We start from the raw sequence: 18,087 nt of genomic DNA on the forward strand, positions 1-18,087 counted from the left end.
CAATGTAATCTCTCATAAAGTGGAGAAAGGGGGAAAACCACATGGGGAGAACCACCCTCCAAAAAGAGAGATAAGTAAAATAAAAGAAAATGAGAGAGAAGAAGACCTCATGTGAGGAAAAAATCACCCCCATAAGAGAGAAGATGAGGAGGATAGACCAAGTAACCCCCCTTTAATGTAGAATGTAAACCAATGGTAGATACTCTAGGCTCAATGTAGAAACACCTCCATGAGTGTAGAACAACATTCCTACCCTTAGGAAGAAATAGAACCAAATGTGTATCAATGAAGCCTCTCCCATCTATAGGAAGAAACCTCAAAATGTATGAAATCTCTAAAACCTACACAAGTGTCCCCATGTCAATAATGAAAGGTGCCTCCTCCAAATCATGTGTGTAGACACCTAAATCTGATTACACCACTTCGGTAATCCTATTTAGCTATCTCTAAAGGCATCATTAATTAAATTCTTATTTAATTAATCCTTTGCCATCCCCTAGCTGATTAATTTAATTAAATCATCTATAGTCCTAATTGATAAATCAAATAACCCACTATTTATCAATTAATCCTATTCTCCTATCTAATTTCAAAACCCTCATTTATTAAATAAATCTATTTGATAAATAAAGCCCTCAAATCTAACAGCCCTTAAAGTATCCTAAATCCTCCATCTAGCCTAATCCACCCCATTCACCCATACTAACTAAGCTTAGCCACTAACTCACCCACCCTCATGAATGCCATCCACTTGCACATCTCTAACATCCCTAATCTAATCCTAACCCAAGCCTAACCCATCCCCTAATCATTTTCACAATCCTAAATGAGATTAAGACTTTCCTAAACCAAACCAAAGTCTCCCCTCAAAATATCCCAACCACCAAGCCATAAGTGCTCTTACAAAGCCATGAATGACTCTTACAAGCTCATTCATTGCTCTTACAAGCACTTATGAGGGCCATTTAAAGCCTTGAGCCTCCTTTGTTGACTCATCCATGCCCTTTCCTCCACCCACTCTCCTTATGACATGTGGCACTCTCTGATTGGTGCTAAACAAGCACAATCCATGTGATCCCCTTTGAGTGCATCCTAGCCCTCCCTCACCATCTTTCCATCCTTGCATCCTACCCATCCATCCCTCAAGCCCTTAGCCTATAAATTGGATCCCCTCCCAAGCCATTTTATCACAATCCTTAAGCTAAAGTTACCATGTCAATTTGAGAAGCCAAGTTCATACCATTTTCACATAATCATACCAAAAATCCCAAATCCATCTCTATTGAAGCATTTTGAAGCTCTAGCATACATCCCAAATCCATATCAAAGGACACATCTACTAATCAAGTGGTCATCCTCATTGAGAGAGCCTATCCATGGCTCATATTCTCATTTGAGGACCTCACTTTGTCTCATCTAAAGTTTATACTAGCTTTGTTAGTTAATTATTTTGTTTTTAAATAGATTAGTGTTTCTTGCTAACTAATTAGTGTACACATTCTGGCATGCCCAGTGGGACGCCACAAGGGTCATTTTTAATCTTCATTTATGCTAGTTTTACATGCTTATTTCTCATTTTCATGTTTTGATTAACCATGCAAAGCTAAAATTAATGGCAATATCTTTTGTTTGTGTTACCTTTTGATTTTACTTGCAGGACCTCAGTTTTCACCCAGCAAACGATCAAAAACACAAATTTTTTTGCATCCCCATGACCACAGAAATGTGATCCTATGACGTGGGAACATTGCTATTCTTCGATGAGAATGCGAACCCGCGATTGCAAATTCACACTTCATCAACACACAGCCTCTTCATCCCTGTCGGCAAATCCTCTAGCGGGAACACACCTTAGAAATAGTGGGATCTTCATTCCCTCCTTACCATTTCCTATCTTAAACTTCTCGGGACTGTAATAATTTTTTTTGTCAGCGGGATCGTCATTCCTGCTTGCAAGAATGTTGTAAGGGCATAAACTTGTGGGATTTCTCTATCAAACAAAGATCTCAGGTTTTTGGCTCGCAACTTTAATTCTTTTTAACAATCTTTCCTGTCATTCCCATGATCCAGATTCATGGCGAGATTCTTTGCAAATTGGAAAAATGAACTTGTATGTCTAAAAACCCCACAAACCAAACATTCATTTTGGTGCATTAAAAAGAAAAAAAAAATCTCTCTTTTGCATGCAACTTAGGCAAGTTTGATTTTTGAACACTTACTAAATTGGTTATGTTAAAAAAATCAACAAGAGTCAAATTGAGTAGTTTTTCATTGGACTCACCCTCTTTAATCACCCATCATTCTAACCATTGGTTTCAATATCAGTGCCATATAGGGGGATGGGTCTCCCTAAGAGAGTGTTAAGTGTTCCACGATCAAATTCTACTTAATTAGTTGTTGAGGGTTTGTCTTAACTTATAAGATTCCTTGAATGTCCAAAAATTTAGATTAAATTGATCACACTTCAAGTTTGGGCTTTAAAACTGAACAAGAATCAATTGACGTGGAGGGCCTTCGGGCACGCGCTTGAAATCGAACTTTACCCACATATTTATTTTGGGCTTAAAACAAAATCATACTCAATCTTGAATGCCTTAAAGAAAAATCAATTTATACTTGATGTGGACGACCTCTGGGCATGTGAGTTTACTTTTTGATTGACCCTAAATCTTCTTGGTGTATTCATTCTTTGATCACTTCTCTTTTATTGGCACATTTCAAGTTCGAATTGAACCTTTGCATATTAAACCACAAGTGTTTTCAAAATTTTAGATCAAAAAACTTAAGCGTTAGTTGGAAAAGAACTCTATCTTTTAGCCCAAGATCATCCAAGTCTTCTCTCCCCTTGTTGTCTTTCGAGGCCATCTTGGGTGCATAAGATTAGGATCCAAAATATTTTTTAATTTTTAGGAGGCCTACTTGGGTATTTTATCACCCCTTTGGATGACCTCAACTCCAACATTCTGATGGAGTATAAAAATCGGGAGGTGAATCCAAAGAAACCTCTCTTGGGATCAAGATTTTGTCACTCGGGCTAAGTCTCAAGGAACTTTATACCCTGGAGAAGTGAAAGAGGAGAAGTGGGTTACCGCTCCTCTTGGCTATGTGACATCTTTTTGGTTTCATCTATGGATTTGGGCCTTACATACCTTGCGTATATCAAGGACTACCCAGATAAACCAACTGTCAGCTTTGTAGCCAACCATCTAGGATGTTCATGTGCTTGAAGTGATTGCTCGAAACATTTGTAAAAACATACACACTCCTTGGAACAAGTATCACATTATGGGAATCAAAACTTCTATCTGGTTGTTCTTATATATTGTTTGATCATTTACTTGTTGAATGAATGTTTGCCAAACTTAATCAATCCTAGCATAGGGCATACTTAGCATAGTCACTTCCTCCAAAGAACCCCACGGTTGTGATTCTTAATCCTTGGAAATATCTCATGTCAAGCCATCCTAAGACTAAGTTTAAGAAGGCTAAGCTTCCTCAAATACCAGCCTATAAGGAAATTGAAGCAGAACATAAGAAGCATAGCCCCAACCCTAGGATTGCTAAATTGGATCAAAGTAGCATTGCAAACTGAATGAGACTACAAAATTCAAAACCTAACCCTTCGACATGGTGTTAATACAAGCCTTATCAACAACTCTACTATTACTCATTCTGATTAGGTCCTTCCTTTTTTTTGCACACACTTACACACTCATAAGTTTAATCTCTCATCTAGGAATTGCACTATCCCATTCAAGCATTTGAAGTTAGACCATCTCCTTTCATCTTAGGTTGTTGAAAAAGAATCCTCCACCTACATTTGTTAAAACCTTAGCATTATTTCCTCACTCACATAGAAAAATCTTTACATCATATCTCTCATTATCTTGAGTATCCTTGAAACACAACACTTTGCTAGGAATAGGTTGCTTTTGGTGTTCCACATCACCTTGAGCCAAAGGTTAGGGTCACACCTTTTGCATCACCATCACATTTCCCACATTCATATTTTAGGAACACACAAGCTTCTTGCACTTAGCACCATATCCTTTAAGCACCCTTAGTATCATCCCTCACTGCATTTAGGAGAAGCATCCTTTCATGCCACCCACCACGCATTTTGGTAGGCACACACAAAAAAAAGACATGGATCCTAGTCATAGTGGCAACACATCTCGAGGTTATCCATACTCTGTGGTATCCATGACACCATCAGACCCACCACCACAAATCCCAGAAGAACTAGGATCATCCATAGATATTGAGGCTTTCATGAACCAACTTGGTCATGCTACTATTGTAAATGCCATCATAGATCGCAACAAGGAAACCATCATGGCAAATTTCTTATGGGACAATGTTTGTGTCTTTGAGTTTGGACTTCCACCACCTATCAACATAGCAGATCCTACTCACCCATTGTTTGGATGGCAACCACCTCAAGTAGAACCAGCGGACCCAAATATCCCCTCGACCAAGGTGACAGTTCCCATTCCACAGAACACTCATTCCACTCTCACTCAACCATTAGTGCATACTACATCTCAACCAACCTCAAGTATACCATTTACATCTGCTTCCACCACCCATTTTTCCACTCCACCAAATCCTCCATTTGCATCTAACATCACTACCTTTTTTTTTCCACCCCATATTGCATCTAGTCCATTTGCTACTCAAATACCACCATTAGGGTCCAATACCTCATCCTCCATCCCACCAAACATCACTATCAACCCCTTTGTAACTAGCCAAAGCTCTTCAATCACTTTTCCTTTGGGACCTTGGAATTTTGCTATGACATAGGCACCTATCATTAGTCTTCCCCCTAGCACTGCAGTTACATTCACACCTTTGACACTATCATCCACCACTTCACATAGCTATTGACTCCCACCCCTCACCAACTGTTTCTCCATGCCACCTCTAGGAAATAGCCCAAATCCACCACCACTATACTTCTCTACAGTAAACACTTTGCCGCAAATTAACTACCTTGCACCTACTCTAAATCAGTCCTACTTTCAAGTAGGTGTGCAACCCACATATATTGTGCATGGTATATATTCCTAGAGCATAGCATAGGAATCATCTACATTACCACCATTCCTGCCACAATCTTCAAATCAATAGTATGCCCAAGCACCCACATAGAACCACCTCATAGGGTAGCGACCTCATAGTTATCTACCACACCTACCTCAGCAGATGCAACATTATGCACAACCCACATCCCAAAAAACCATAGCATCCACTTCACCGGCTATGCAAACCATTTTTCCACAGACCCCATATGGTCATCAGAGTTCTCCATATCACACGTCAGGCTTTGGCATGTATCCTACACTAGGGGCAACTAGATTAGGGGCACCTGCTCTTCCACTTGTAAAATTTGAATGGGAAGAGATGAAAGATGCTCTCAAAGCCCTCAAGGATGGGACAGACACCAAAACTTTCAAATTTGAAAATGATTGCCCATACACTTTTGATAGGACTATCACATTGACTCCATTTTCTAAACATTTTGAGACCCCCGAGTTTGAAAAATTTAGGGGGAAGAGTGATCTAGTCACTCATGTTAAGGAATTATATATGCATTTTTAGGAGGTGGCTTATAATGATGTGTTCCTCATGCGGCTCTTTCCCAAGAGCCTACCAGGACCAACCTTGGAATGGTTTTGTCGCATCCCTCAAGGTACTATTAAAACTTTTGCAAAACTTTCTAAGGCCTTTGTTGCTCAATATACCCATCTCGTTGAGATTGAATTATCTATAGTGGACCTTGACCACACTAAAAAAAAGGGAGGATAAAGTCTCACAGAGTACTTACAACACTGGCAGATCCTCACAACAAGGATCTCTTGCACCATCCCTGAGTGCCATCTTGTCAAGATGTTCATAAACAACGCACACCCTAGCCTTGCTCATCATATGGTTATGAACTTTTTCCAAGCATACAAGGACATGAAAGAAAAAGGAATGGGCCTCAATCAAGGCCTCATTAAGGATGGTGTCATTAGATTGTATAAAGAAAATACCTAGGACCGTGGGTCAAGCAATGACAAAACTTGATATTGGAACACAAACAAGAATACAGTAACAGATGGTGCCACTGAAACTTGATACGTCCATATTGTTGGGGTGGCTACCAATGTTCCCACCACATTTTACCAAAAACAAACTTATCAACAAAAACCTCCTGCGTATCACCAGCCACCCGTGCAAACTCATCAACAAATAGAAGTTCCTCATAATCAAACTAATGCTATGACATTGTCGGTAGGTCGCAAGCCCCATGTTTAGAGGCAACCACAAACATACACCCCATTGGGGGAACCTCTTGATACAATTTTTGAAAAATTGGATCCCCTCCCAAGCCATTTGATCACAATCCTTAAGCTAAAGTTACCACGTCAGTTTGAGAAGCCAAGTTCATACCATTTTCACATATCCACACCAAAAATCCCAAATCCACCTCCATTGAAGCATTTTGAAGCTTGAGCATACATCCCAAATCCATATCAAATGACACATCTACTAATCAAGTGGTCATCCTCATTGAGAGAGCCTATCCATGGCTCATATTCTCATTTGAGGACCTCACTTCGTCTCATCTAAATTTTATACTAGCTTTGTTAGTTAATGCTTTTGTTTTTAAATAGATTAGTGTTTCTTGCTAACATATTAGTGTATACAATGTGTACTATGCCACTTTGCTGAAAAAGACAAATCAGGCTCAACTAAGGATGAATGTAGAACATGTATCAAAGATTCAAGTGTCTCCTTTAAAGAGAAAGTGATCTCCTCCAAATATTGTATCAAAGGATCTACCATCATGTCAACCTTGAAAGACCAATGAAGTAGAGAATGAAGGTAAGGGTTAGAGTGTTCCCTTGCAACAACTGAAGAACAATCATCTTCACTAAAGAGAATATGAATGTCATCAATAGTGTCTCCCAAATCTACAATGTAGGACTCCACAAACAAATTGGAAATGTCTATCAAGTAGTTGCCCCATTAAACTAAGTCTGGAACACAATGAATATCTTGCTACATTGAATCACTTGAATCCATGGCTATCTGAATACAACTATCATCAGGAACAATAGTAGATGGAATATCAATAGGAGGAGAAGAAATGGATGGCTCAAGAACTTGATCACATGTGAGAACACCCAAGTTCAAGTAGCCAAAGTTCTCCTCAAAATCTGAACCAACACTAGAAGTGTGATCAAAATTTGTTGAAGAATCTATTGAGAAATCGCTATCATCATCATGAGAAAAATTTGAGAAGTAGTATAGCATAGATTCATGATCAACCACCCCTATAGCAATGATCTTTATAGTCTCCAAGTCTTTGATGAAAATTTAATCAGGTGTTAATTCTACAGTCCTTCCTCTATCTCCATCAGTGAGCTGATAGATGGAAAGAACATTATGACTTAGGTGAGGTACACACAAAACATCTTTGAAGTATCCCTCCCCCTTATCAATAGTTCATTTCCCAGTTAAATTCATGTAAGTATGATTTCCTATGAAAATAGGTGGAGTATGACAAGGATCAAATGATGAAAACACAGAATATGAAGATGACATATGATGAGAAGCCCCTGAATCTTGACTTGAAGTAGCTACTAAGGTTAGACATTTTCTCATGTGATCCTTTTATTTATCAAAATCTAAATGTGAAGAAGAGGGTGAAGTAGTCATTCTTGAAGGTAGACTAATTTGATTCACCTTAAGAAGATTCTTGAGTTCATCAATTTCCTTCTTGTAGGAATGAGGTTCTTCATGTCCATTCTTCTTGCAATATGCACAAGTAAAAACTCCTTCTTTGATGATTTACCCTTATTGTTGGATTTTTCTTGTGGTGAGGAGGTTGAGTGTTCTTTCTCTTGTTATGAATTATTTTGCCATGATTTTTTCCTCTTGTTACACCCTTTTCCTTGATTCCCTTTATTACCCACCAATGCTTTGGACTTTGAAGACTTGAGAATCCCCATGCTCATCAAATTTGATTGTTCTATCATGAACATCTCTATGAAGGAATCAAATGAAGGCATGGTTTAGGAAGAACCTAAGGTTAACTTATGAGTGTTGAAACTCAAAACAAATGATGCATACTATGGAGGAAGTTTTCTCATCAAATTATAAATCAATTTTTCATCCTCTATGGTAATTCCACAATCCTTAAACATTTACCTTAGCTCATGTACCTTGGATATATAGTCTTGAATTCTATCAAACTCCTTTGGATCTAATGAAATGAGATTTTTATCAAGTTAAAAACCCCTAGCTTTGTCCACTTTTGCATACAAGCTAGAAAACTTATCCCATGCTTCCTTTACTATTTTACAATTATCAATATGGAAGATAAGATCTTCATGTACATACTTTCTCAAAGTACCAATAGAAACCTTATTATTATGATTCCATTCATTTAGTTTATCAGGATTAGATGGTGCAATTATGGTTCCATCAACATAATCAATTAAACCTTTTTCCATCATTTTACTCCATGTTCTAATTTTTCATGTAGCATAATTATGTGAAGTTAAAAGTGAAAACCTAAGAGAACCCATGATGCAAAATGAAAGAAGACAAGAGAAAGAGAAGTGAAAACACTCAAGACACACCCTCAAAAACACTCAATCAAGAAACCACCCCCCCCACCCCCCCCCCCCCCCCCCCCCGCTACAAAAAAGAAGAAGATGATTTTGGAACTTTATATTTAGTGTGTGTACAATTTCCACTTGTCAAAATGAACCAAAGTGTACTTCTAATTTTGATGGTTACAACAAAAAATATTAAGCTATATTGGACTCAACAAGATAAGACACAATACCTCTCAAGGATCTAATTAATTACAAGTTCCAATAGGCTAGAAATGACAAAATGTTGAAAATACTATGTCTACTCAGAATTACTCCAAACTGATACCAAATATGGAAAGTAGAAAAAAAATCATGCACTTCCAAAAAAAATGGCACTTAAATATGTGTCGAAATTAGTCTGAACTAATCCTTTGAAGTTGCAAAAATTGGGATTTTTGATTTTCAAAAACAATTAGAAATAGAGATTGCAAAAAACTTGTAGCAATGTGTAGATCATGAAATTCTACCCCAAAAAAAAAAAAATTATTCAAAGAAAGGAGTCTGTATGAGGGAGATATGGTTGTTTGAAAGTCAACTCTATAATTATTTTTCTTAAATCGTCATCGTCACACCTCCAAAAATCAAATGACTCTAGATTTCATTCTAGATGTCCAATTTTGATGAAACAAAAGTCAATTTAGGGGTTTTTTGACCTCCTGAATGTGATGCCAAGATCTGATTTGTATGGGAAAACTTCAATCTTGACCTACAAAAAATATCTCTCTAATGGCTATGTAATGAAACTCCTATGGCTCTAATACCATGTAAGAATTTGGTATAACTCTCATACCATATAATAATATGCCTAAGGCAAGAATGAAATGTCAAGATCTAGAAGCTCAAGAGATAGCACAAGAGAGATAAGTTGTGATCAAATGAGAATGGATTAATTAGATAATTGGATGAATACATCATAGAAGTGCCTTGTATACAAAGGCAATTGATATCATTAGGAGTCAGCAAAGAGATAAGCTTACCAACTAAGCACATGTCCACCAATAGTAGATTATCCTTCATTATGAATGAATGTACATGCAATAATGAGAGGATAAAAATGTAAAAGTATATCTCATAAAGAGATGCAGTAGACAACATGTGCTCAATTGGAATGCAAACTACTATGTTGTCAACATGGCAGCTAATATGAATATGCAAACTCCTAGGTCTCTATATGACAACTAATATGAATATGCAGTATCCTAAGTAAACTTAAGTAAAGTGTAAATAGTAAATACTTATTTACACCAATAGGTTATGTGCAGGATCATGGTGTCCCAAAAAGTGGTGATCTAAAAAATTTGTAGTTTTGAAATATATCAAACCATTTCAAAAACTATTCCAACTTTTTTCCCACCCACCCTAATTCTAAATGAAAATAATTAATATCTTTATAAGGTCTACTATATCTTTTGATGCCAAACCTATATGGTCAACTTTAAAAGCATCCTAAAAATGTGCTTTTGGCCTATTTTTATGTGGTTTTTATTTCAAACATGTAGCTAGCGACTTTTTTTTCACCAAAATTTGATGAAATGAAAAGGGTTTCTTAAGAATGTTCTTATCTTTCCATAAATGTAAGATTTGTCAAATTATGAGTTTAGTAATTAATTATTACTTATTTTATAATGGAGTTACATATAAAGTGTTGATTGACACACTACTTGAAAAACAACTATAACTTTCAAATGGTACAACATTTTTAAAATCCAAAAATGCATCACATTCTATGTTTCTTCTACTGTAAGGAAAAAAAATTGAAAATTTTAATTTTGTAGAGTTGTGAATTAGTTAAGGTGGTTAGAAACGAGAAATTTTTTATTCCAAAAATAGTAAAGTCAAAAATTAATTATTTATTATTTATTTATAATAAAAATACCCAAAAATATATGTCACATCTAGGCATGAGTCTACTACTTATATCTAGAATATTATTAAAAAATATTATCATTTGATTTTGATTCAGGTGGTCAGACATACATCTACTTCTTATTTTTGTTTTGAAATATTTGTAATATTGCATTAAAATTCAAAATTTTGACCAATCAATTTTTATTTTTTTGAGATAAGTCCTAGTAGTTTAGAAACTAGATTTAATTTGCTAGAGATTCTTTTCTCTCAACTTTTTGATATAACGCTAATAACAAGTATTAAATTGCATTTAAAGTTGACATAACCCTAATTTTCTAATTTTTTATTACCACTTAAGAGCATAGTTTGGTTGACCATGATCCTACACATACCCAACATGTTGCATGCATAAATTGTGCTTCCACTGAGTTCACTCTAGAACTATGGAAAAACTTCTTTCCTAAAATTTTACTTAACACCTTGACTCTTTTGTCCTAAATCATGTCCACCTTCATGTTCCTTCCATCAAACCTAGTATATAGGTTTGTCTCACTTGTCTTTCTTATATTTCTGTCATTCACTAGACTTCATCCCTAATTACTTAGACATGTGACCTTGTGAATAAGGTAATTATCAATTGCAACTTGTACATCACCTATCCAAAACATCTCATCATGAACTCTACTCAAGATAATCCTAGATCAGTCATGATTATCAAACTCCATGTTGAACATATATTTAATCAACTTCAACTTATTTACATGTGCATACTCAGATTTTAGGGTTAGGTCAGTATTACACATGACTGCTAAATCCTTGTGTATGTCCTCATCTCCAATGATTTCAAGCTTACAATGAATATAACATCAAACATCTTCCACATGAATCACATTCAACAAGATTTGCAAAAATCCTTCTAACTGATCATCCATAAGAGAAACAAATGGGTGTTTCTTGAGCTTATACCTTTGTCTTTCACTGACATCATATACTACCTGAATTTCCATAATTCTTTACTATGCATACTAAAAATTCAAATTTGAGCTTTGTCAAATACCTTAAATATACATTTTAGTGCTTCTACAATTTTTAAGTCAAATGCTTATTTTCACATTGAGCTTTGTAAAATACCTTAAATATCACATTTTAGAGCTTCTGCAATTTGTATTTCAAATGCTTATTTTCACACTTCAATTCAATGTCAAATCACTTATGAATCACTCTAAACTCTTCACACAATCAAATGGGGATCAAAATCTTGTTCACACTCCTTAAACCATTTCAAATCTTTCTCTACACTAATTGCATACCTACCACAAGTGTTGTTGAGTTGTCATTTTGTACAATGCTTAACAATAGGAACCCTTTCGAACTTGTCTCTTGAAAAGTTAATCTAGGATCAACTTCAAGGTTCCACATAATCTTGTGACCTACCACAATTTTTTCAATTGAAGATAAATGTATTTGTTCATAGGGAGGCCTTTTCTAGTTCTAAACAATTTGAATAAGGTTTTGAATCTGCTTGCTATCTCAAAGAATAACCACACAAAAAGAGAAATATATTTTTGTGTTTTTCTATTTTTATGATCAATATAATCTAGCAATGCAACTATATGAACTCCTAATTTAACCAAGGTTTTAGTAAAGAAAATAATGAAGATAGGGTAACAAGAAATTTAAGAAAATAACATGAAAAGTAAAAGCCTAAACATAAGCCATGGAAGCAACACATCTACGAGTTAAGCCTTTGAAAAGATCGGTAGGTAACTAATGAAAATAGGAGCAACACTTCCTTAATTCCACTAATGCAATCATCAATGAGAATTTAGTAACCGTATGATGTTTCACTTTTCATCAAATCACAAGGCCATAGAAAGTGTACTCATGTGAGATGAAAAGCTATGTAGGGACAATATGAGAGTCCCTTCATGAACTAAGTATAGCAGTGGAATTTGTAGACCCATAGCAAACACCATAATTAAAATATTGCACAACTAGAACAATGCAATAAAACACACTTAGGCAAGTATCACTACACTCCAAATGCGAGCACCAATACTATATATTGTTGCATTAAAATAATGGTAACCTGGAATACATATTACATTCCTGAATTTATAAGAAATCTTCTCCTCAATTTGCGTTGAGAGTGAGAGGTATCTTTATGCAATCATATGCTTCTAAATGAATAAAATAAATCTATTTATGTACAAACTAACTCTATAATTGGTACTTAGTAGGACTCCATCTGTATTCATATCATTAATTGGATGCATGAGCTTTCACATTATTTAAAACAAATAAAGCATGAAAGGATAAGAAGAAAAAATCTTTCAGATGATGTAGAAGTGTTTATTAGTGCCAAGAATAGAAGCTCCATTTTCGCTAGGCATCTATAGGTGTTAAACTACTATTAGAATGTGTTTTTGATGCATGGAAAACTTTAAATTTAGAATTGGAAATTAATTGGCAATACACCTTTGACTTGCTCAAAAACTTCTAACACACCTTTGAAAAGTGCACCTATGCACATGTGCACCTTGGGAGAAATTTGTGCAACATGCTTAATTCACCAAAAAAATTGAAGTTCTCAATTTTTTGAAAATGGTTTCTAGGTTTTTCTCAAATGGGGTTTTAGATCACTTTTTTGTACTTACTTTGATCCTTTTGATTATTTATACCCTCTTTATAGCCAAAAATTTTCATAGCCTTGAACTCCTTCTTCTTCTAAAATCCCAAGGCACCTGTATTGAATCTTGTCATTAATAGTTGCATTAGATGAAGAAACTATTTTGGTTTATATATCCAACCTTTGTATCTTTGATCTTTTCTTCTCTCTAGCTACTTGATCCTTTTGGGTCAAAGACCAAGTGATCCAGATTATCTAGAATGATCAAATGTTTGAAACCTTTTTGTATTTTTCTACAAGTTTTTCTAGGTCCTTTTAACTAGCTTTTTTGGAGGTCTTCTACTCAAAATTTCAAGTTGAAAATTTCATTGGTCCTTAAAATTGGGCAGCCAAAGACTTGCTATTTTAGGGACTAAAATTATATTTTTAGTTCTTCTTTTCAATGGTGTAAATGGTTTTGAATTCTGAGCTCTAGGTCAAAAGTTATGACCTTGACAAGTTAAGGATTCATTTTTATCGGCACCAAGAATCAAATATTAGTCCAAAAAGTTAAAATAATCAATTAACATAAACCCTAATTATGACAAAAAACAAATCCAAAAGCCCTAACTGTTAAAAAAAATGAAAAACCCTATTAAACACCTCTAGAAAACAAAAATGGCACACCTTACGCATGTTAGAGATGAGGTAGGTGCACCTGCCTATACCTAGAGCCTTAATACAAAGGGTGCACACCTAGGACACCTCATGGGGTGGGCTAGGTGTGCACCCTTATGATACAAAGGGGATGTTTAGCCTTAGTATAAGGTGTGTTGCTACGCACCTTAGATGGGTATGCAACTGTGCACCTTATACTAGGTGAAAGCTTAGCTTAGGTTTGTTATGAGTTTTTTGTAATGTTAATAAAAAAGGTGTACATCTTTTGGGGGTGTGCAGGTGCATAGCTACATAGGTTCATAGTTGCACAAGTGCATAGCTATGCAGGTGCACTAGTGTGCACTTTCCAAAGGGAATGTGCTATTTTTCCTAAATGACCAATGCACCTAATGAGGTGCACTAGGTGCACCTCTCAACATGAAAACTTGTTTTTCTCCCTTAGAAATAAGGTTTTTGGCATCTAGGTTTTCAGACAGAGACCTAGATGAGGTAAAACACCATAAAAACCCTAAAAAAGACTAAGACCCTAGACTAGGGACCCAAAAAGCTAAAAAATTAAAGTAGGGGGTCCCCATTTATTAGCAAAATGGGGTGTGCATTGTGAAACCACAACAAGTTCAAAGACTATCACTGATTACCAGTAAACTTGTTTTCTTACTTACAACTTCCTATGATCATATCTATTCTTGTGCACTTGACCATATCTTCCTCTCTATTTCCTCTACCTTCTATTAATTGTGCAACTTTTTATTCTCTTTTGAACATCAGTTCTAACCAACTAGCACTCTACCTCTATTGTTAATGCTTAATTCAAATAAGATGAGTCATAGATAATTATTGAATTCAATCTTCCATTAGGCACTTCAAATATTGTTCTTCCAAATATTGTGTAAGAACTTTCTAGATCCTTAGCTTTCACAAATTCTTCTTTGAATTCATTAACATGATAATTTACTGCTTCTTTATGACTATTATCATTTATGTTATCATTCCTTCTATCATTCCTATTGAAGTTTTGTCTATCAATTCTATTGAATCTTATTGTGTGTCCAATGTTATTACATAACTAATATATAGGTGCATTCCTTCTTTGATTGGTTCCATTCCGACTTTTAGGTGCTCTCCAATTCCTCACAATATGTGGGTAAAAGCACAGATCTGTGTCACCGTTTGTGTTACAAAAACCTATTTTAGTCAAATCTCATTTCTCTATCAAAACTCAATTTTTTTCAAAAACTAAAAATACCCTTTTATAGATCTCAGATTCAATATCATCATTATATAAATTTTTGAGTGTTTTGATTAGTTATAATATGTTATAATCTCAAAATATTATAAGTCAATATTTCAACATTTCAGAAGATGCTCTCTCAAAAAATGAAAAAAATAGTAAATCATATAAAAATAAAAAAAAATTATATTTATCACTAGAGGAGAGAATCCTCTTCACGAATATGTAATTTTTTTTCAAGAAGGTATAGATTTGATAGGGAAGTTTTGACGGGAGGAAAAAATTGTTGCATTCTAACAAGGTCGAACTTGAGAACTTATAACAAAGAAAATATACATCAAAAATAATTATTTCTTTTTTTGTCCACTAGCTATACATGTCATCTATAAAATATTTTCAAATTAGAACAAAAAAAGATGATTTGCACATACTTGTTTGACAGGAAATACATCCTATATTTTTTATAGTTAAAAAAGGGACTTCAAAATAAAATAAAATGAATAAATTCTTAGTCAAAAAAATTATAAAAAATTATAGGCATAAAATTCATACAATTCTACACATTTCATCAGTTTACATCATCTTCATATTTTAAACACAAATACCATTTTTTTTGTCATTAATGTTGAACTGTCACATTCTGATATCACGTTTCTTTATAAAAGGTGACACAGGCTTGTGCTTTTACCCATGTCTAGGATTGTTACATTTGTAACATACAAACTATTTCCTTTCTCCATTAGGTTTTTCTCCATCATAGATCTACTTTGTGATCTTCCTCTTTCATTACCGATAGGGTTATTATTCCTAAACATTCTTCTCTTTGAATTATTACTATCAAACTTAGGTTTCTTACAATCTACTGCTTCATGTTAATAACGATGAAAATTATAACGATAAAAATTAGTAATAGGTTTAAAAGTCTTATCTATGCAATCTCTTTCAATATGACCAAATTCATTTCATATGGAACATCTACCTTTGAATTCATGTCTCACTTCCTTGGGTGGTTCATTTTGCCTAGGTTTATCAATTTTCTATGTTTCCTTTGGTTCATCATGTCTCATAGACAAATCAACTAGTTCAATCTCTTTTGATACTTTAGTGGTTGTGCTTGATTCAATCTTACTCAGATTGGATTCTTTAGGGGACTCAACAAATGGATCTAGTTCTTTTCTAATGTCAACTTTCTTGGTAGATTTATCTCCAATAAAGTAACCAAGACCTATCTTATCATAAGAGGGTCTCTAGTGAAACATTTGTTCATCAATTTTCTCACTACTGGAATAAATTTTCTATAACTACTATTTGGATTGAGTCAACTATCCTTTCAAAATGATGTTATACTTTTCTAATTCTATATGCTCAATCTTGATAGAATCTAATTCAAATGTTACTTGACTTAACTAGGATTTAAGGTCTACATTCTTAGATTTTAGATCAAGTTCATTCTTTCTATCATCATTCTTAAGACTTAACTTACAATTCAAAAATTTTCAATTCATGCTTCAAGATCTCATTTTATTTCTTCAAAGTTTCTACTTCATTATTACTACTCATTTTCTCACTGGGTTCTTTCTTAGACTTCAAATCATCTATCTTATCTTTCAGTTTACCAATATAGACTTTTGCATCTTCATACCTATGTTTCAGTTTGTCTTTTTCTTCAGTGAGGAGATCAATTTGTTTGAGAGATTCTTCAAGGTTTCTAGGGTCCACTTGGTTGTGGGAATATAAAAACAAGAATAGGAATACCTATTCTAGAATACTTATTCTCAAATAGAGAATGGGGTTACGTATTCCTGTTCTTGTTTGGTTCATCTAGAATCCGATACGAAATACACAGACTCAAAAATTTACATTTTCTAAAATTAAAAAAATAGGAATAGGAATACGTATTCCTATTCCATCTATTTTGGTGGATTAACAAATCCTCATTTTTGGGCCAAAATTGGAATACGTATTCCAATTTTTTTCCTATTCCTATTCCGATTTGGTGCATCCAAACAGAGAATTAAAATTTTTGGAATATGTATTCCTATTCCGCTCACCAAATGGACCCCTATTTACTTGATCCATATCCATAGGGATCTTACTAAAATTGTTAAGCTTCTTTTGAATAACAGTACTTTGATACCAATTGTTAAAAATAAATAATACTGGGGGGGGGGGGGGGGGTGGTGAATCTATATTCTTCAAACTCTTTCCCACAATTTAATATTGTTAATTACTTTATAACTTTCATATGAAAGTAAACCAACAATGTTGAATAGTAAATATAACCATGCACAAAGACAACTCATAACACCATTATTTTTTAACTGGGGAAACCTTGGCTGAGGGAAAACCCCGATGGGGATGGTACCCACAAGATGATCCACTAAACAAAAGAATCATGTTAAGGATATTTTCTTACTATTATATCTCACACTTTCTCTGATTATACATCAGATTTTGCATCACATAAGGCTCGCATATCATATAAGATTTCTTCATAATATTTTGCATCACTTATACACTATGTCTATTATCTTCACAAGATAAAATCTTTACTTATATCTCACAAATTGATAAAACTCTTCTTAGTCAACCTTTATTTCTTCACGCTTAACTTAATGTAAAATTGACTTAGGGTAAACTTCTAGGATGTTAGCTCATTATGAATTAGTAATTATTTTTTCACCAAAATAATTCCTTAAGTCATACAATCCAATTCTTTGATATGCTCTTTTCTATTATGTTAAATACCAAAACTTGTAAATCAACTGTAACTTGCATCATACAATTTGTATAGGTCTATGCACTAACATATATCATCATCATATTGTAATATGTCAATCCTCAACAAGAAAAGAGATAAATCAAAGTGTTTCATTTGTACACATTACATCTATCTTTGTATCCCTACAAATTGTTCAACAATTAGACAATTTTCTAACTCTAAATGTTAGAGTGGGGTTGTCATTGCACCAAAAGACTGATTTGTAAATTTCCAATACAACTACTCAACTTATAGCACATAGGACATGGTTAAGCCCTTGTCACAAATCCTAAGGGGAGTGCTAATT

This window comes from Cupressus sempervirens, chromosome 11 (assembly GCF_028749045.1).
Source record: "Cupressus sempervirens isolate cs-2001-9-10 chromosome 11, ASM2874904v1, whole genome shotgun sequence".
In the NCBI taxonomy this organism is placed as follows: domain Eukaryota; kingdom Viridiplantae; phylum Streptophyta; class Pinopsida; order Cupressales; family Cupressaceae; genus Cupressus; species Cupressus sempervirens.